The sequence below is a fragment of the Sebastes fasciatus genome, chromosome 23, assembly GCF_043250625.1.
Source record: "Sebastes fasciatus isolate fSebFas1 chromosome 23, fSebFas1.pri, whole genome shotgun sequence".
Classification (NCBI taxonomy): Eukaryota; Metazoa; Chordata; class Actinopteri; order Perciformes; family Sebastidae; genus Sebastes; species Sebastes fasciatus.
This window is the reverse complement of record NC_133817.1, coordinates 15,396,296-15,414,689: the sequence shown is the minus strand read 5'-3', so window position 1 is coordinate 15,414,689 and position 18,394 is coordinate 15,396,296. Positions and strand designations below refer to the sequence as shown.

Genomic DNA, 18,394 nt, shown 5'->3' with positions numbered 1-18,394 from the left:
GAGGAGATGCATCCCAGTGATCCTGGAAGCCACAGGGGGGGGGAATGCGCCTGTTATCACGCAAACGTGCCATTTCCACGAATTACAAAACAGTCACACACCTCTTAAATGATAAATGTGAGGCTATACACTGATATCTAAAGAAATATAGACACTCACTGGCTACAAGGAGATGTTTAAAAGGCAGAAATATGAGAAATAATTCATAGTGACAGTCCAACTATGAAACCCTGATAATATAAAGAACCCAGTTTAGTAAGGCTTGTATGCATGAATAGTTTCAGGCTTTATACAAAAAGTGGATCCCTTTAAAGATGCTCCAAAAATAACTTTTTCTAAAAGAACCATATTCACAATCAACCTTTTAATTCTAACATGTCACCAAATTACAGCTGCTTATGCATCCTGACCAAACCATGCGTGGTATAGAGTATCTGATCATTTTGTTCCATGATTTAGAGCCCAGCCACCACCACCACCACTGAAATCCCAAATGCAAGTCCATGCTTCTATACACACGCCTCTAAATGCTGGTCCTATACACGCACTACACTTTATCCCTGGAGGCACTGCGTAAATCCGACGCGGAATCCCCGACCAAATATCTCAGCTTTTAACCTTCAGTTAAAAGCTGCAAGAGGAACAAGCACACATTTGGGCATGCATGCAGCTCTCTCTCTCTCTCTCTCTCTCTCTGTCTCTCTGTGTGTGTGTGGCTTACAGTGGATATGAAGGGCATGCATGATATGAAAGGAAGGAAATCCAGTCAATAAAAGGGTCCCAAGTTGAAAGAAATAGCAAGGTAATTAAAATGTTCTGCAATTCTGATCCAAATGGACAGGTTCGGTGTGGTAAAAACCCGCCCGATCGCCGGAGTGCGCATGCAGGGCATATAGAACAGGTGCAACACGCCTCCCATCACCTGGCTGGTGCAGTGGCCACCTCACACTCACCACCCAAAAGCCCTGCCTATAATGGCACCAAATCACCCTACAAAACAGTCCTGGCTGTGCAGAACTAACGCCGTTTTTGTCCTTACCTGTAATCTATTGCAGATATCACTTCACAGCTGCAGCAGCCGCATCGACACTGCGGATAAGAGGCACGGTCCAGAGCAAAAAAAAAAGCTTAGAATAATGTTAGATCCTGATCAAAACGGCTTGTCCACTTTTAAATCCCGAGTAGAGTAGAAGGTGTAGTTTAGAAGAAGGCGATTCCTTGCGAAGGAAGGGGGGGAAAAAGAAATAGCAATACAGCAGACTTCCAGCGGCATCCACCCGATCAGCAGGAGCTTACTACGCCGCTCTGTGCGCTCTGAGAGCCGGACGCTGCACCTCCCATTCCACGGTGAGGACGCACTCTGTATGCAGGTTGGAAAAGCGCCTGTATGGGATACCGCAGGAGGCTTGTGCGTGCTGTGCTGTGCGTGCTGTGTGTGTGTATAGATGTGACTCAGTGCGGTGCTCCTGCTCAACTGAGGTGCTGAGGGTGCTGCAGCGGAGTGCGAATGGGAGAGAGGGAGGGAGGGAGGGAGAGAGAGAGAGAGAGAGAGAGGAGTGTGCAGCTTGGTGGAGGATCTTGAGGCTCGGGAGTGGACCGAGTGGATTTGCCCGATGCTAAAAGGCGACTGTTTTTTTACCAAAGATCCTGCAGTAACATCTCGGGTCTGGAGGGGGCTGTAGTTTGGGTTACATTTTTTAAGTCCCTGGCAACTACCCTAAACCTAAAGAGGCTTAGTGTGCATTAATGAGCACTATGCAAGACAACAATATCACCATGATCACGTTTATGATCTCATTTTGTGACAATTTCACTATAGTGTCCAATGCATTATTATCTTTGACCACTTTGAAGAAGTTGATTTTAATGTTTTTAACATCTTCACACCCCATTTGATGGGTCTGGAGGGGGGTGCGTTTGGGTTGCATTTTTAAGTCCCTGGCAACTACCCTAAACCTAAAGAGGCTTAGTGCGCATTAATGGGCAATATAAAAAACAAAAATATCACCATAATCACGTTTATGATCTAATTTGGTGACAATTCCACCATAGTGTCCGATGCACTTTTCTTTTTTTCCTATGTTATAAAGTGATTACAAAACTAAACTAAACTAAAATAACACAAGGGGATAAAAGCAGGTTGAAGAATGTGTGTGTGTGTGTGTGTGTGTGTGTGTGTGTGTGTGTGTGTGTGATGTTTCGATAATGGGTGTGTGTTTGGCATTGAATGAGGCTAGATGGTCATATATGACATATATCTACTCTTAAACACATACAGACATCCTTCCTTTTATGTGTAGAGCATAGGGGGAACAAAAACAAAACAAAAAGAAAATAAATGAGTAAAATATATATATAATGCAGTATATACACATACATATATATATTAATAATATGAATAATAATAAAGATGATGATGCACATTTTTAACATCTTTGACCACTTTTAAGAAGTTGATTTTAAATTTCTCCACCCCCATTTGATGGGTATTTTTTTTCACCCCAAGAAAACAAGACAGATGTGAGCTTTTAAATATGGCTTATGCTTTGTTGAAAAAAAAAAAGAGGTTTATGCAATGCATTCATCCCGTTGAGAATGGGATTTTAGCAATGCCAAAGGGGAATTTACACAAATGCTGTGCTACAATGCGCAGGGTGAAATGATCAGATCATAGGATTTGAATATCTAATCGCAGGATCATTTAAAGATGGAGATTAGGCAACACAACGACATAATTACGACACTTGCATAGTTGTAGGGGGATTAGAATCAGCATTTCTTGTTCTTTGATGATCTTTTAGCATGCTTCAGGAGTGCATACCCCCCGCCCCCCCCACACACACACACACACATTTTTAGCAATTAATATTCTAAAAGGCCTAATTATGTAATCATGTCTTTAACCAAATAAGCGGTGTGGGGGTACAGGAAGAATACCTGTTTCCTACTTTATCTTCATATGAGGACAATTCAAAACAAATCCATCAACATGGACTAAATATTGTGCACAATGTTGAGGTTTCTTTTATTTCCATCTCATGAGATAGCTTTCAAATTAAAGTTGGCCTGTAATATTAGTATTTCAAACAATCAATGACAGGATGGATGGTTTGTGGATTTGGCAATGGGCTCAATGAAAACTTAATGAAAAAATGCGCATGCCCCTCCTGACCGTTTATCCTATATTCCTCAGAGAAGCAGTGTACACTCGGAGGGGTCTTTTTGGGGGGGATCTGTGGCTGCTGCTGCTGCAGCATCCTCCTCTCCCTCCCTCCCTCCGTCACCCTTTCCCTCCTTCTCTCCCTCCCTGATCTCACTTCCATAGGGGTTCCTCGCTTTGAAACACTGCATCAGAGCCCCACCTACAGGCCAAAGAAACCTCACAGCCACTGACACTGACACTGACAAATACACACCAAGAGACAAAGTGCTTCACTGGAACTGCTCTGTGGCCATTTCATGACCACAATACATTGTTCACTTTTTCTTGCATTTGAACAAAATGTTTTACAAGAACAACTGTAAAAAACCTACAAATGTTACACAAACATCACAAGAAACTGGACGTCAAGTCAGATAAGAGCTACAATGAGCTGCTGCCTCATAAAGCATCCATGCTAGTGATATATGTGTGTAGGTAAAGCCTATATGAAAGGAATAGAAACATGATGGAGACCTACTGTGACCTCTAGCAGTTTCACAGGAATATAGGTCATCTTTGTATGATCCTTGGTCTCTTGGGAGGAGAAGGAGGACCAAGATGATGAAACAAAGAACAAGAATTGAATGTAAATTGTTCCATTGCAACATCAGCGCCCAGCAGTAGAGCTACGCTTCTGCCATTGTGAACTGAAAGCAACTACCTACCAGACACCAGTAAAACGTCCACCTACAGTGCTGTACAAAAGTAAAAACAACATTATTTCTATTCTATTCTCATATTCTTCCAAAATAGCCTGTGTTGAAAAATAATACATTGTAAATATAATAAGCATCCTTTAATATAAAAAAAACCAACTATATTATTTTCAGTGGTAAAAAAAAATCATATTCTAAGGATTTATCTATAATTAAAATTGAGTCTGTTTTTTATTTTTTCCCACTCACAATGTTGTTTGGTTACAATTGCCCAGAAGTCTTTATAGATATTTAAATCAATATCCTTCTCACAAACACTAACCATACACTTCCACGCAACACACACTTATCTTTTTTTGATACATTTACTGTATTGTTATTGTTGTTATTATATATCTTGTCCTAATTGTTTGTTATCACTATTATGTAGTCATATTATTTCTTTATATTAATTTTGTCTCTAGGTGGAGGCTTCAGATAAGCCCAGTGGGTTTTTTTGCCTCTTCCTGCACTGTATATTATTCATTTATTTGTTTTGTTATGTTGTGTAGTCTTAAATCGTGCAAAATAAATAAACAAAAAAAAATAAACAAATAAACAGTCCAAAATGGCGGCAGCTGTTGTCAAAAATTCACTGGAGTGACCTCTCTTTTGCTTCTATACTCTTTGGCAGAAAGTTTCATCATGTAGCTAGCTAACAGTATGCTACTTTTAAAACATGCTCGGCCACTACAAGTGATATATATTATAGGTTCCTCGAAATACCATTTTAAAGGCGAAAAAGAACAGCAAAACACTGGCATTAATACAGCTTATTTAGGTTGCATGTAACTAGCTGAAGTAGCTTACTGTGCAAGGGATAATAGCCTAACATGGAAAGAACCAGAAAGCAGCCACCAACAGTAACTTATACTGACTCACCTGGAATATTTCCCACAGCTGTCTGTCAAAAAAAGTAAACTCCTTCGTTCAAATGCATCTTTAGCACTTATTTAAACTCGAGTTAAGGCGTTAAAGTAAACAACGACGAGGTTTAAGCAACTTAATTATTGTAAACAAACAGGAAGCTGTCATACAGTAGTAGCACTAATTAGTGGCACCTTGGACCTGGAGTCATGTGACTGCAATCACGCCCACCTGTGTAGCCTACTCTTCTTGCGTCAGTGATTAAAAGCCCACTTTCGAAGCTACTGCAAATTGAATAAACATTGTAAAATGATACATACACATACATGTGATTAAATTATAGGTATATTTAGCTATGGTATATCTCAAACATATAGCTTATTGATTTATGGAAGAACATTTTATACAAACATGCCTGATAAAAATGTATAAATGAGCCTGCAGACATATAACTTTGCAAGTGTTCCCTTACCAAAAATAAGTTTATTCAAGAGTGCCATTAGTATACGTCTTTTAAACTTAAAATAAGAGAGTATATGTACTTTTTATATACTTATCAAAGATATACTCAATACAACTATACTATAGTATACTTGGCTTATACAGACAAGTATACAGTAAAGTCTAAGTATACTTGGCTTATACTTGTACTTTATCTTTTCATTGAGATATACTTAAGAAAAGTTTAATTAAGTATTCTTGCCTTATAGGCCTATACAGAAAAAGAATACTTAGCTTGTAGTTGTGCTTACTTTTATAGCCTATTAAAGTGTTTGAGAGTTTGTTAACGGATGTTTTGTAATTCATTTAATTAAATTCATCAAGAATTTTCTACGTTTTGGGATTCTCCGTTCACCGTGTAGTCATGCGAGAAATTGTTTTTTTTATCATCACAAAACATAAAGTCAAATAGCAAAGGGAGCAATACGTATAAGAAAAGTATACTTTCATAAACTATAAAGTGGGCTACACGTAAGTATACCTGCAGTATAAAAACTAGTAGTTTACACTTTAAAGTGTACTTTCATAAACTACAAAGTGGACTACAAGTATTAAACTAGTAAACTATCTGTATACCTTTAGTATAGTTGCAGTACAAAATAAAACTTCGATGTAAACTAGTTGTGTAGGCTACTCAAAATATACTATTTTTACACTTTAAAGTATACCTTTATGAACTAAAAAGTGGGCCAATTTAGTCCCAAGAAGTAATGAAGCAGTACACTTACAAGTACTAGTACATTGATATTATACTTACTACATAAAGTTTACTTGGGGACAATATACTTGAACTTTACTTGAGTAGTATACTACTTTTTCGTAAGGGTTACTTTGCCTTTAGGTTACTTAAACTCGTTAGAAAAGTTTTCTTTCCACACTGTGTGCACACATGTTATATCTTCATTGGAGCTATGATGGCTAATAATGGCCTACATCAAATGGACATATTAAGTCTGGTGTATCTTTGTACACAGTTTTCCCCAAAATTCAGCCTGGTATCTTTGGAAGCTTTGGGACCTCCACATTTGTAAACAACTAAACACAAAGGTCTAAAAGTCCAATGTCACCTCTATGGAAGACTGACCCCTTGTAAATCAATTCACACAATAAATCAACAATTGCTGTGTGTTTGGGGGTGGTCGCTATTTACCCAAATCACCATCTGACAGGCCATTGATTTCAGCATGTGTCAGATCTGTGTTCATTTATTTTACTTAAGTCCTTGTCACAGACTCTGAGGGTATCTCTCGGAGTCATTTGAAGGATGAAAATGCGTAGATATCAACAAACCTATTGGCTTCATTTAATTATTCAACACAAGTGTGGCGCTAAATCAACAGTCTGTGGATCTCAATATCAGATAGCTTTCAGAGCACCCGCAAATCAATAGTGCTGCAATCTACAGTGACAATAGTCATTCCACGAAGGGTCAGGATCGCGTGACCTCATGAAATTAATGTTAAGGTCACCAGTCCATGTGTAGATCAAACATGCTTAATGGGTCTGTATAATTATGTTTTATCATAGGAGCTCCGTCCTATCTGTGTGTTGCATGAGCATAGATTAATTCAAGGACAAACAGGTTTGTCTTTACGTTTAATTTGTAGTGGTTAAAACATATTGATCAGATAAGTATAAAATGTACATGCATGTCAGGCATGGTATTAAAGTAAAATATTTTAATGTCCATTGTTCTCTCTGTGGGTTAAAACAACAGTAATATTGGTGCCAGGTCAACTTTATGGAACACATGAGGGGTGCTCAGCAGAACAATCTAACCGCAAGGTCCAGTATGTTCTTTTGCTGTCAGTCACATGATTTTCCTCATTTTTCTGAGCATATTAAAGACTTCTAGTCCCTGTTGTCTTAGAAGTTGATATCATAAGTTCATTCTTTATCTTGGAAACAGCTGTCGGCAAAACAATCTGACCACAACATCCATTAGTAGCTGTTTTGCAGCTTCCATTAGTATCACAAGATCCTCTTCAGCGGATGAGGTTTGTCCAGTTGTGGAATTGTACATGTTCGAATTTGCATTTTTCGGAATATTTTAACCATGTTATCTAAAAAGTTGAGAATTAAAGTTCATTTTTGTAGTTATTCCTGGTGTTTGAGGCATATTTTCAGACAAAATGAAAGTCAAGATTTAGACTTACTGTAAATTAAAGGTACAGTGTGTGGTTGCAGATTGCCACCATCTGAGTACCCCTCCGCTCAAGCCTCCCTTTCAAGACTGCGGTAATGTGAGCCGTCGAGTGTAAATCCGTGGTAACGCCGCTCGCCTCACTCAGAGGCCATCCTTACCGTAATAACACTACTTTAGGAGCAACGGAAGTCAGACGGCGGCTGGCGGTACCACAGTTTTGCACTCTCCCGCTCACGTTACTGCAGTTTCACAAGCGTGTCGGAGAACTACGGTGGCCTTCAGGTAACGTAAAAACATTAAAGGCTCTTAGCACGAGAGCCAGTGTTTAGTTTGTCCATTCTGGGCTACTGTAGAAACATGGCGAAACAACATGGGGTATTGCAATGCGTACTTCACTTGAGGTGATTATACACTAATGAAAACCTAGTTATGAATATTATATTATATTTCTGCTAATAGATCCCCCGAAAATGTTACACACTGTTCCTTTAAAGACTGTTAGTTTAAAAGTTGAGCTCAAAAGTTCATTCTTAATCTTGGAAACAGCTGTTGGCAAAACAATCTGACCACAACATCCATTAGTAGCTGTTTTACAGCTTTCATTAGTATCACAAGATCTTTTTCAGTGGATGAGGTTTGTCCAGTTGTGGAATTGTATATGTTCGAATTTGCATTTCTCTGAACATTTTATCCATGTTATCTTAAAAGTTGAGGTTAAAAGTTCATTCTTGTAGTTATTTCTAATTATATCAGACAAAATGCAAACCTAGTTTCAGATTTACAGAACATTAAGCCAAGACATATAATCCTACTACCGGTTTTTGGCTGACGTTGATACAAAAATACATGTTAATTTTACTGAATTAGAAGTATATAGTGACAAAAGGCAACAGGGTCTGCCAGGTTATTGTTATACAGGTCAAGTCAAGTCAGTTTCAAAACAACCCATATTGACAAATGACACATTGACCAAAACGCATATTGACATATTTAACAAAAGACAGAAGAAAGAAGTGGATTTTTAGCCTGGATTTGAAGCATTTGATCGAACATGTTCCACAACTTGGACCCGGCCATGGAAAAGGCACGGACACTTTTATGCCTCAAATCAGGGATGGAAAGCAGCAGCTTATCCGATAACCTCAGTGTTCTAGGAGGACTGTAGGGGTGTAAAAGGTCACGCTGGATATACTAGCCCGTTCAACTCTTTAAAAACAAAAAGTAACATCTTGTAGTAAACTCTAAATTTCACTGGTAGTGCAATGACAATGCAATTAAAATCAGAGTAATATGGTATGATTTTTTTTTTCGTGCAGCCGCACTTTGCACCAGCTGAAGGCGTGCCATAGTGGTCAGACTGACTCCGAGACGTAGGCGTCAAAGCATAAATGTAAATGTTTTGTCCATTAAGAGTTCAGTAACCGTGGTCGTGCTGTGTGAAAAAGCCTGCGTCTGCGAGGGCAGAGGAGGAGAGGAGGAGGACGCTATAGCTCGGCGCTCGGCTCTTTATTAAAATGCACTGACCAATCTGACTTCCCCATTTGTCTTGCAAATGAGATGATGACTTATGGAGGCAACATGAATAGCTTTGATGAAGCCTCCCTTTTTTAATGCAGTCAAGTGGGTTGGAGGGAGGTGCGCGTGTGTGTCTGTGCGGATCCTGTTGCCAGCTGGCACGTTGTTATTTCAGCAGCTCTCCTCATCTTTGCCTAAAATTGTGTGTGTGTGTGTGTGTGTGGACTGTGGGTGTGTGTGGCTACACATGAGCCTGCATTGCGTCCCTGTGTCCTTTTTGAATTAACTCAGTGAACCCCTCTAAACACAGCTGTACATGGTTTATCTTAAGCCTGTGGGGAAACAGAGATCACCCCACGGTGGTACGCTGATCCCGGGGGTCTTCCCATTTTCCCCTGCAAGCCCCAACACACACACACTGTATCACCCACATAATAGACATTCATCACACATCTGTCACTGTATATCCCTCAATGCTGAAGGCTGCTAAATCACATACACAAAGCATGTATATATCCGTTTTATGGTCAATTTATAAGTAATTTCTACCCCAGGGGATGATAATATTTATGAGCTGCCAAAGGTGACGCCGGATTTAGTGTGTCCATCTTCATAAAAGTGCATGCCCATTGCCTTCACTCTCTCTTAATTCCTCCTGGTTTAAATCACACCAAAACACTGGATATGTCAGCCTCATCCATGATATCTCATTTTCGTCGAAAATCTATTAGCGTGTCGCCGAGCTAATGAAGTTTTATGTGCTGTATGGACGCAACGAATGACACTCTGATATCCCATTGATTTGGATTGTAAATAGGTTTTCAATTTTCTGTCTGTTTTGCGAGCTACTGGATAGTAAATTATATTGAAGCTGACATTTCTGGATATCTTGTGTGTGTGTGGGTGTGTGCGTGGGGGTGGACGGACGGACGGGTGCGTTGAATATGTCACTCAGTCATATAATTAGTTAGTTTGCATATTGATGACTTACTGCTTTTTTGTGTAAATGTGTGTTTCAGTTTTTATTCCATCATGTCATGTGTGTGTTTATTCATCCGTGTATCATCTCCATCAGCCTCCCCGTCAGGCTAGCAGCTGCCTGTCTGTCTGTACTCATAGCTGTGTGTGTGTGTGTGTGTGTGTCTGTACCAACACACTGCAGGGCCAGGTGAGTCAATGTTTTGCCAGCCATTTCTCCAGAGATCCGAGCTTCACGTCCACGGAGATCCAGACCAAGCCACCCCCACGGTGCCTCTCTCTGTCCCTCCAGAATTGAGCTCTTGGGATGGGCACTGCAGATGGTCAGGGGGTTGGAAACTGGGGACACATATTATACATGCAAAGAGCCAAGGGAATCAAACATAAAGTGATAAAATGGAATCAGGCTCAAAGGGAGCATATAGTTAGTCTTTTAACATCCATCTTCACTCTAACCGCCTAGTATCTCCTTTACGTCCACTGCCAGCACAGGAAGCAGAAAGTAAAGGTTTGGAGGTCGGTTGGCTCTGAAGCACTTCGGACTGTTGTGCAGCAGACTGGAGGTAACGGGTAACGCGGATCAGAAGCAAAAGTGGAGAACTTTGAGGAGCTCCATGTCAGTTTGCCGTGAGGAAGAATCCGCATGGGGTATAAAAGATCCAAACGCTTCCTTGTCACGATTCCACGTCAGTTCATGTCCGTGTGGCCATCCTTGCAGAGTATAACTGGTTAGTATAACTGGAGCTTAACAGTGCAAACAACGGCAACAGTGTTGAAATAGCTAACAGTGTTTACCTGAGGGGGAACTGGAGGGTCGCTCCCACGATGATGTCACGTGGGTTGGGACGGCGTAACCATCGTATGAGAGCAGTGCAGAGCGGTGACCATGAGCTAGCCAGTGGGGCACGCTCACAAACACTAACATGCACAAAAAGGCGCGTGTGTGCGGCCGGCCCGGTGATGTCAACAAAGCACAGAGAAGCTTGCATTACAACACACACAGAGGGAGAGCGACTTCATTCTCTGCTCTGGTAGACATTATTACTCTATATCTTAACATAGCAAATAGTTGTTTGCTGGTATATTAATGCTCTGAATCCTGTATATATAGAACCTCTAGGTTGAACAGCAGTCAGAGAGCTCCCTCTCATCACTAGTTGCTTCCATGTCCAAACAGCTGCTGATAAGAGCTGCCATGTCCAATGGTAGCGGGACGGGTCAGCCACAGCGGCGCCCTGCAGCCTACTGTCACGGCCCCGAGTCCTTCTCGCCGCCAACAAAATGATAACAGTGTCTTCGTCTCTTTCACAAGGCGAGGTAGACTGAGCCAGACAGTCTAGTATGAGAGGGCACTTGTATTTCACTCATCAGTCCGCTACTCTTTTTGTCACACAAACACTGACGGTTCTGAGAATCCATCGCTGTCGTCTGCGGATGTAATCTATCGACAGCATCTTTCACCGACTTGACCAGGGGCTTTCAGCACAATATCGACTGGCACCGTTCCACATTATCACTATTCCTCTTTCCGCTTCCCCTTTTGGAACGCATCCACTGGCCAAATTAATGTGTTCATATCCTCTATGGCTTTATTTTGCAGCTCCACGTCTTCACATATTCTTGTCTTGTGATATTTATCCGTCCTGATATTCTTGGCTTGAGTATTTTCCAAGGATGTTTTCGTGCATGTAAGGAATTTATTTTGGGTCTTGTGACCTGCAGTAAACCCAGAAAAGTGGATATTGCCTTCTGCGCAAACTACAGTCTGCATACACAAACACGTGTCACTTAACATCAGCCTGACATGTGTCTGAATACATCTTGTTAAATATTCCAAGACAGGAAAGTTTCCAAAGGGCATGACAACACAAATCACAGACACGGAAATACACGGATGGGAAAATTGAATGACTAATCCTCCCATCCTCCCTTCCCACAATATATGTATTTTACTATGTCCATGGCATTTAATCTTGATTCAGCTCATACATGATGATACATGATGAGCACCAGTAATAAGACGAGGAGGAGGAGGAGGAGGAGGGGAAGCGAAAACATTAAATTACCCACAAATGTTATTTTCGCTGCTAATTGATTGAACACGGAGGGAACGCATTTACATTTTAAATTGATCATTGTCTCCCAACTCTGACGGAAGAGCTGTAAATTGTGTAATTATGCATGCATGAATACGTGTCATAAACCGGCGGTGTCATCGCACTCTGCTTGAAAGCGCTTGTATGTGTTACCATAAGGAACGAGTGGCAGACTGTATCATATTCATTTTGCATGGCAGAGGGACCGTTGCACTTTGTGAACAAACAATAACGCTCCGCCGTGTAGACAAAACACTATACAGTGTTGCTATATTTGACAATACTTTTGCACCAAAGCTGGGAATATATGAATGAGGAGAAAACAAAACGTCATATTGCTATAATATGTCAGCAAGATAAACACAATAACATGCAGACAAAACTGCCTGTTTGCCAAACAATATGCAGGAGAGCATCTTTATTAAAGCATCTCAACGGATGCCCGAGATGTTGTTTGCACATGCAGTCACAGTCACTGAAGAAATCCCCCCTTAATGCGTTCGTCCTGGATCCACCCCGCCTTTGATAATCCTTCATTGAATCTTTTGTGCTGTAGTCGTAGTAATACTTTATAATCCCACTCGGCATTGCTTGTGATGTTTTCCACGATAAAATAAATAAATAAATAAATAGCACCAAGCGCACAAACCAAAGAGAATATACTGTATATGTACAAGGTTCTCTTAAGCCTTAGGGTGCTGGAAGGTGTGGTTCGCCTAGACAGACAAAATAAATCACGAATAGCTCCACAACTACCAGGTCTATATGCATGATCTTGGTCTCTATGGACAGGTAAGACCTCAGAGAATTCATCCCCCAGTGTAAATAACATTGTGACTCTTACTATGCCTGAGTAAATTGTGATGAACCAAAGGAAAAACTTACATTTTTATCCTCGCCTAAAATGTTTTCTAGGTTAGACAGTGGATAACACCATTATAGCAATGATGCCATGCACAGAGATGCCACTGAATTCATTCAGATTCAGACTTGCCATTTGGCCACTTGGATACCCAAAGTGTGCCAATTGGGTTTTACCTCTTGAAAGGGAATCTGGCTATAAAATACTGCTGATATCCACTACAGGATGCCTATAATTTGCCTTTGGCCATGACATTTACCCTGTGCGTCATCACATTCTACCATTGTGCACAGTATAAAATCAATAAAAAAACAACTAAATTGTGTAATTTTGACTCCAAATGGAGTAGGTTTACTATAATAATGAAATGTGATCAAGCAATGACAATGTAAATAAGGTAACAAAAAACAATCCAAAGTCAAGTATGTACATTCAATATAAAAACAGTCAAAAATACTATCAAGTAAAAATAAAAACATTTCGTGCATTGATTTTATAATTCCAAACAAACATTGTTTGGACAAAATACACTTAGAGTGTTATTTTAGTAGCGTTAAGGCCTCGTCAAGAGAAACAATTTGGAAAAAAAGACCACCACAACACTTTATGAAGTTTTTGAAGGCAGAGTTTTAACACACAGCTCAGCCGAATCTGGTACCGGGTCCGTCGGGTAAAAGAGGTTAATGTCAAGGAGAAAATTCATGTGATCATTCCACAATGACATCGCAGTAGGAATAAACTGTTGAAACCGTGTTGGTGAATATAGAAGCAAATTAGTATTTTGTGACATAAAAGCAGAGCTTTTTTAAGCACTTCCAGGTAGAGATAATGTGCCGCAGTAAAAGGTGATATTTCAGTCTGCAGTCGTGTCACAAATAAGAGGTAGGAAATAGCTTCATCACAGCTTTCATGCAGAAGGAATTATGTAAACTGGTATGAAATACCTGCCAGAGCCATCCAAACCACACGGCAGTCTAGTCATGGGCAATCTGATGATTCTGGCACCGCGTTCACTGAAAATAAAGGCACATATTTGATACACCTACACAGACAGGAGGCATGCAAACACATGGACACACGTACAAATCCTCGGTGCCCGATTGAAATGGCATCACTGTACAAAGGAGGATATCCACTGCAATGCAGCAGGGGCTGTAGTCGAGGTTTAAATGCATGTAAACATCATTGTGAGTGCTCAAACTGCGTAACCCCTCGCCGTTTATTTTGCAAATTCTACAATTGTTCATTTTGTTCTCCACTGTGAGCATAAAGCAACAAATCAACCCACCTCCCACTCGTGCTACATAGGAATTAAAACAAGTGACACACATTTGTTGGAGTCCAGTTTTAAGTTAAAACGACACTTATAGAGAACAAGTGTTATGGTGTAACTTCTAGCTGGAAGAATTACTGCTTTGGTAGGTGTTTTTTTTTTAAAGGCACAATTTGGAATCAAACGCAAAGAAAAGGGAAACCACACCAGCAAAATTCAAGACTGAAATCTGCTGCAACCAAAATGATGGACAGATCTTTTAATTCAGGGACTAACATTACACAAGAGCTGTATTTAAATTATTGATGTTTTCTGATGCTGTTGAAGAGTTACATCAGGAATTCTTGTAAACACGTCAGTAGATGTGTGTGTTTATGATCAGTTAAGCGAGCACACAAAATGCTAAAAACTGTTCACTTATCTGACATCCCTGCCTCCTAGAAATAATGTTTATATATGACTGCTTGCAACAAAAAAATACATTTTGAAGGGAATGTAATGTCACCCGATTACTTTATTTAATTAACATAATGACACAATTGTGTTAATTTTGCTAATTAACATATTTGGCAACTTCACTGAACTGATAACGCCAAAATATGAGATCTTGCAATACAATATCCACTGCGACTACGGCATTTTTGCAGTCCATGTTGCACTTACAACACTTTGGTCAAGATTAGAGAAAGATCATGGTCTTGGTTTAATACAGAAGAAGTCTGCAATGTACATGACATGAATGTTAAATCAAAACCACAATCTTTCCCTAACCTTAAAGGTCACATATTATACTCCATTTAAACTAGTTATTATAGGTCTCAGACACCTCCAAACCATGTCTCTGAAGTTTTTTTTTCAAAAAAACAATCAGATCATGCATTCCAGCATGTCTCTATAACCTCTGTTTCAGCCCATTTCCAAAAGTGCTGATTTCTGTGTCTGTAGCTCTGTAGGTCTCATATTATGCTCATTTCCAGGTTCATAGATGTATTTTAATGTTGCACTAGAACATGTTTACATGCTGCAATGTTCAAAAAACCCTTTATTCTTCTCATACTGCAGCCTGAGTCTGCCTGCCTCAGAGCCTAATTCAGCCTCTGTCTGAAAACCCCTGATTCACAGCCTGTCTCCTCCCACTCTGCTCTGATTGGTCAGCGTTTTCTGTCAATCAAACGTCCTCAACAACACAGCGTCACTATCTCCCCCTCCCTCCCGGAGAAGCTCTGGAGAGATAGCAGCTAGAATAAAGTTTATAAACCACTTTAAAGTTTATAAACCAGAAACTTCACCCAGCGCACGTTACCGGAGGAATCTGATCAGAAATCGGCGACACATGATGAACATCTGCGGTCCAGATTCCAGGTTTTCCTGACGGTTTCTCTCAGGTAAATAATACTATTTATAGCTCTGTTAGTTAACTCAGTGTTTACCTCATGCATCAACTCTGTAAACCGTAAACATACACTCTGTTTTACGTCTGTCTTTACAGATCCATCTGTGAGAAATGACCGACAGAATCATCCCAGAGGAGAGCAGACAGCTGAGAGCAGATGGCTCTGTTTACATGGAGATACAGAGCTAACCCGGTAGCATGTAGCTAACCCGTTAGCATGTAGCTACATGCTAACGGGTTAGCTACATGCTACCGCTATGACACGGTGTGTAAACACAGCGACCATCAGGGTGGAAAATAGAAGATGTGAAACAGTAGTCAGTTCATTATTTCTGCTAAAAGATAAATGTATGGAAGATCAGAGTAATGGTATATTATTTACAGTAGTAGCTGTCTCTGTGTTACCATGACTACAGACCACCGGAGCTTAGCTTACCATAGTTTACCAGAGCTGAAGACTTTCTCCTGTACCATGTTAACATAACTGCAGGTGGGATGATTACAAATGCTGTGAATAATTAATATTGTCATCTGTCAACTCAAATAAAGTTTGACTGTGAAACAGAAATGTGTTGTGTTGCTTACAAGTCACTATTTACTACCTGTACTCTGCTACATGCATGACATCAAATATATATAATATATAAATATCATCTGTTTAAACAGTGTAATTACATAAAGCCTTTGTGAAAGAACATGTTATATTTAGATGATGGGAGTACATGAAGCCTGTTCTGCTGGTTCTTGCAGACTAACAGTAGGAGCTACTTTGCTCAAGTTCGGTTGAGGAGGAGAGACAGTGACGCGCTGTGGGGCGGGGTCAGCTACTGAAGGTTCTGCTCTGGTTCGACCAGGAAACCCTTATATGGCTAATTCTCAAATGACATCAGAAGAAAAGAAAAGCTGCGCAGCGTTGTTTCGACACCCATTTCCGGACAAACGGAGCAGGAGAAAAAGAGAGAGGATGGTCTTTTATGATACTATGGTGACTTGTAGACACACTGGGGACAGATATTGATGTTTAAAAGACATGGAAAAGTGCATTTTGCATAATAGGTGACCTTTAACCCAAGTTTGCCTCAACCTAACTATAGACAGGGATCAGGATGAGAAAACCCCAGACTCTGGTGTCAAAGTCCCATCCACTCTATAGCATAACCAGACCTATCTCCACATCGCTGCATCTGGCTCAGCCTTCATTTTGATCACAACTACACATCTGTTAAGTTTCGTGACTGCATCTTGCACGGTTGCGACCCTATCGCAGTCCCCAATCTGTCCACCGACATATAAACACCTGGCAAAGTACTCGAAATGGCCTCTGTGGTAGTTCCTGCAACAGTACACCTACTGTAGCAGGAACCTCCAGGGCCACATTTTGCCATGATTACATACACACACAGACTCACAAGGTGAAAACTATACCAACGTCGCTGTTGCGGCTGGTAAAAACTGATCCATCCATCCATCATGGACCTTGCACGCCAACGATAGAGTAAGTTGAGATAAGGTAAGATGTACACCTCAGCCCTGCTGCAATGGAAATACTGTATATGTAACTCTTAAGTATTGTTGTTATTTCAGTAGTTCAACACTCCACAGACTCCCATCTTTCAAAGAACGTGCGCATTTCCTTGCACATAAACACACGCGTGCACACGAACACACAAAAGAAGAAGTGGATGAAGGAGAAGACTTCGTCGAGCTGACAAGCAGAAGATTAATCCGTCTTTCCCAGCCAGTCACTCCCACTCCCTCCCTACTCCCGGTCCTCTCTCCAGCCTCATTGTTTTCAATAAAGTGTCAAGACTGGCCATTTTATAATCACATTTGTGACTTGGGATCTGGGATTCAGATGCAATCAATGTCTAATAGAATCACAGGGTTATTGATTGAAAGAGGAGAGATGGTGTGAGCGATCCCTCTCATTTTCATCCTCGCTCTCTTCCTCACACATATTGTACACATATTTACATAGTGGGAGCTGTACTTTCCTGTCTACAGGTTGCTGGTATCTTACTGGCAGTAAATAAGAGCATCTTACTGTTGGAACAGATGGGAAGGAAATAAATATATAAAAGGAAATAATAAAAGAGAGCCCTTAAATTGCTAATTTTTGTAAGAACAGTTCATCCTCCCTATCCATTTGTTAACTCTTTGTCATGCTTCTGTATCAGTTGACCCTAAATTCAAGAAAATGGTTGTGAGGCATTATTATTACAAGAACTGCAGTTCTGATTTACTCCAAGTTCAAGAAAATATTGATGTTACGTGTGTTTGACAGGCAGAGCGAGCGATTCAAAAAGTGTGTGGCTTTGTATTTCGAGCAAACAAGATAAAACACTGAATGTGAAAAGAAACCCTATAAAGCATTGATGAAGAGTAGGGGGCTGGCGCTTTTTGTGCTCTTCCATACATTCCTTACAGTATATACTGTATAATATTAAACCTATAGAGCTCCTTCTGTGTGTGTGTGTGTGTGTGTGTGTGTGTGTGTGTGTGTGTGTGTGTGTGTTTGTCAGCCGAGGTCTGTGCAGCGTTTCCACAAGGTGACATTTAGGGGACAGTTTCACACACTGAGGATAACTGCTGTTTATCACTTGCTTCTGGAAACGTCACCCAGCCTTACAGTAGCGATATATCAGGATACATGTGTGTGTGTGTGTGTGTGTGTGTGTGTGTGTGTGTGTGTGTGAAGGAGAGGCAGAGAGAGCAACAATCTTTATTCTATATTCTATAGGGTTTCCTTTCGATTATTAATGTGGTTGAGTCAAGTATATTCGAGGTATTTTCGGGCTGCATGATGATGTCTATGGGAAGGCTATAAGCGTATGATGTCACTATGATGTCACGCCGTGCCAAGGCA

General features: G+C 40.5%; 1 protein-coding gene across 1 annotated transcript in view; it reads right to left on the bottom strand.

Moving 5' to 3' along the window:
- Window positions 1-18,394, bottom strand: part of plxna4 (plexin A4) — a 452,991-nt gene that overhangs the window by 281,910 nt on the left and 152,687 nt on the right. Inside the window, exon 2 of the mRNA XM_074624835.1 lies at window positions 1,040-1,127. The gene's annotated coding sequence lies outside the window, so the exon portion shown is untranslated. The remainder of the gene's footprint in view (window positions 1-1,039; window positions 1,128-18,394) is intronic.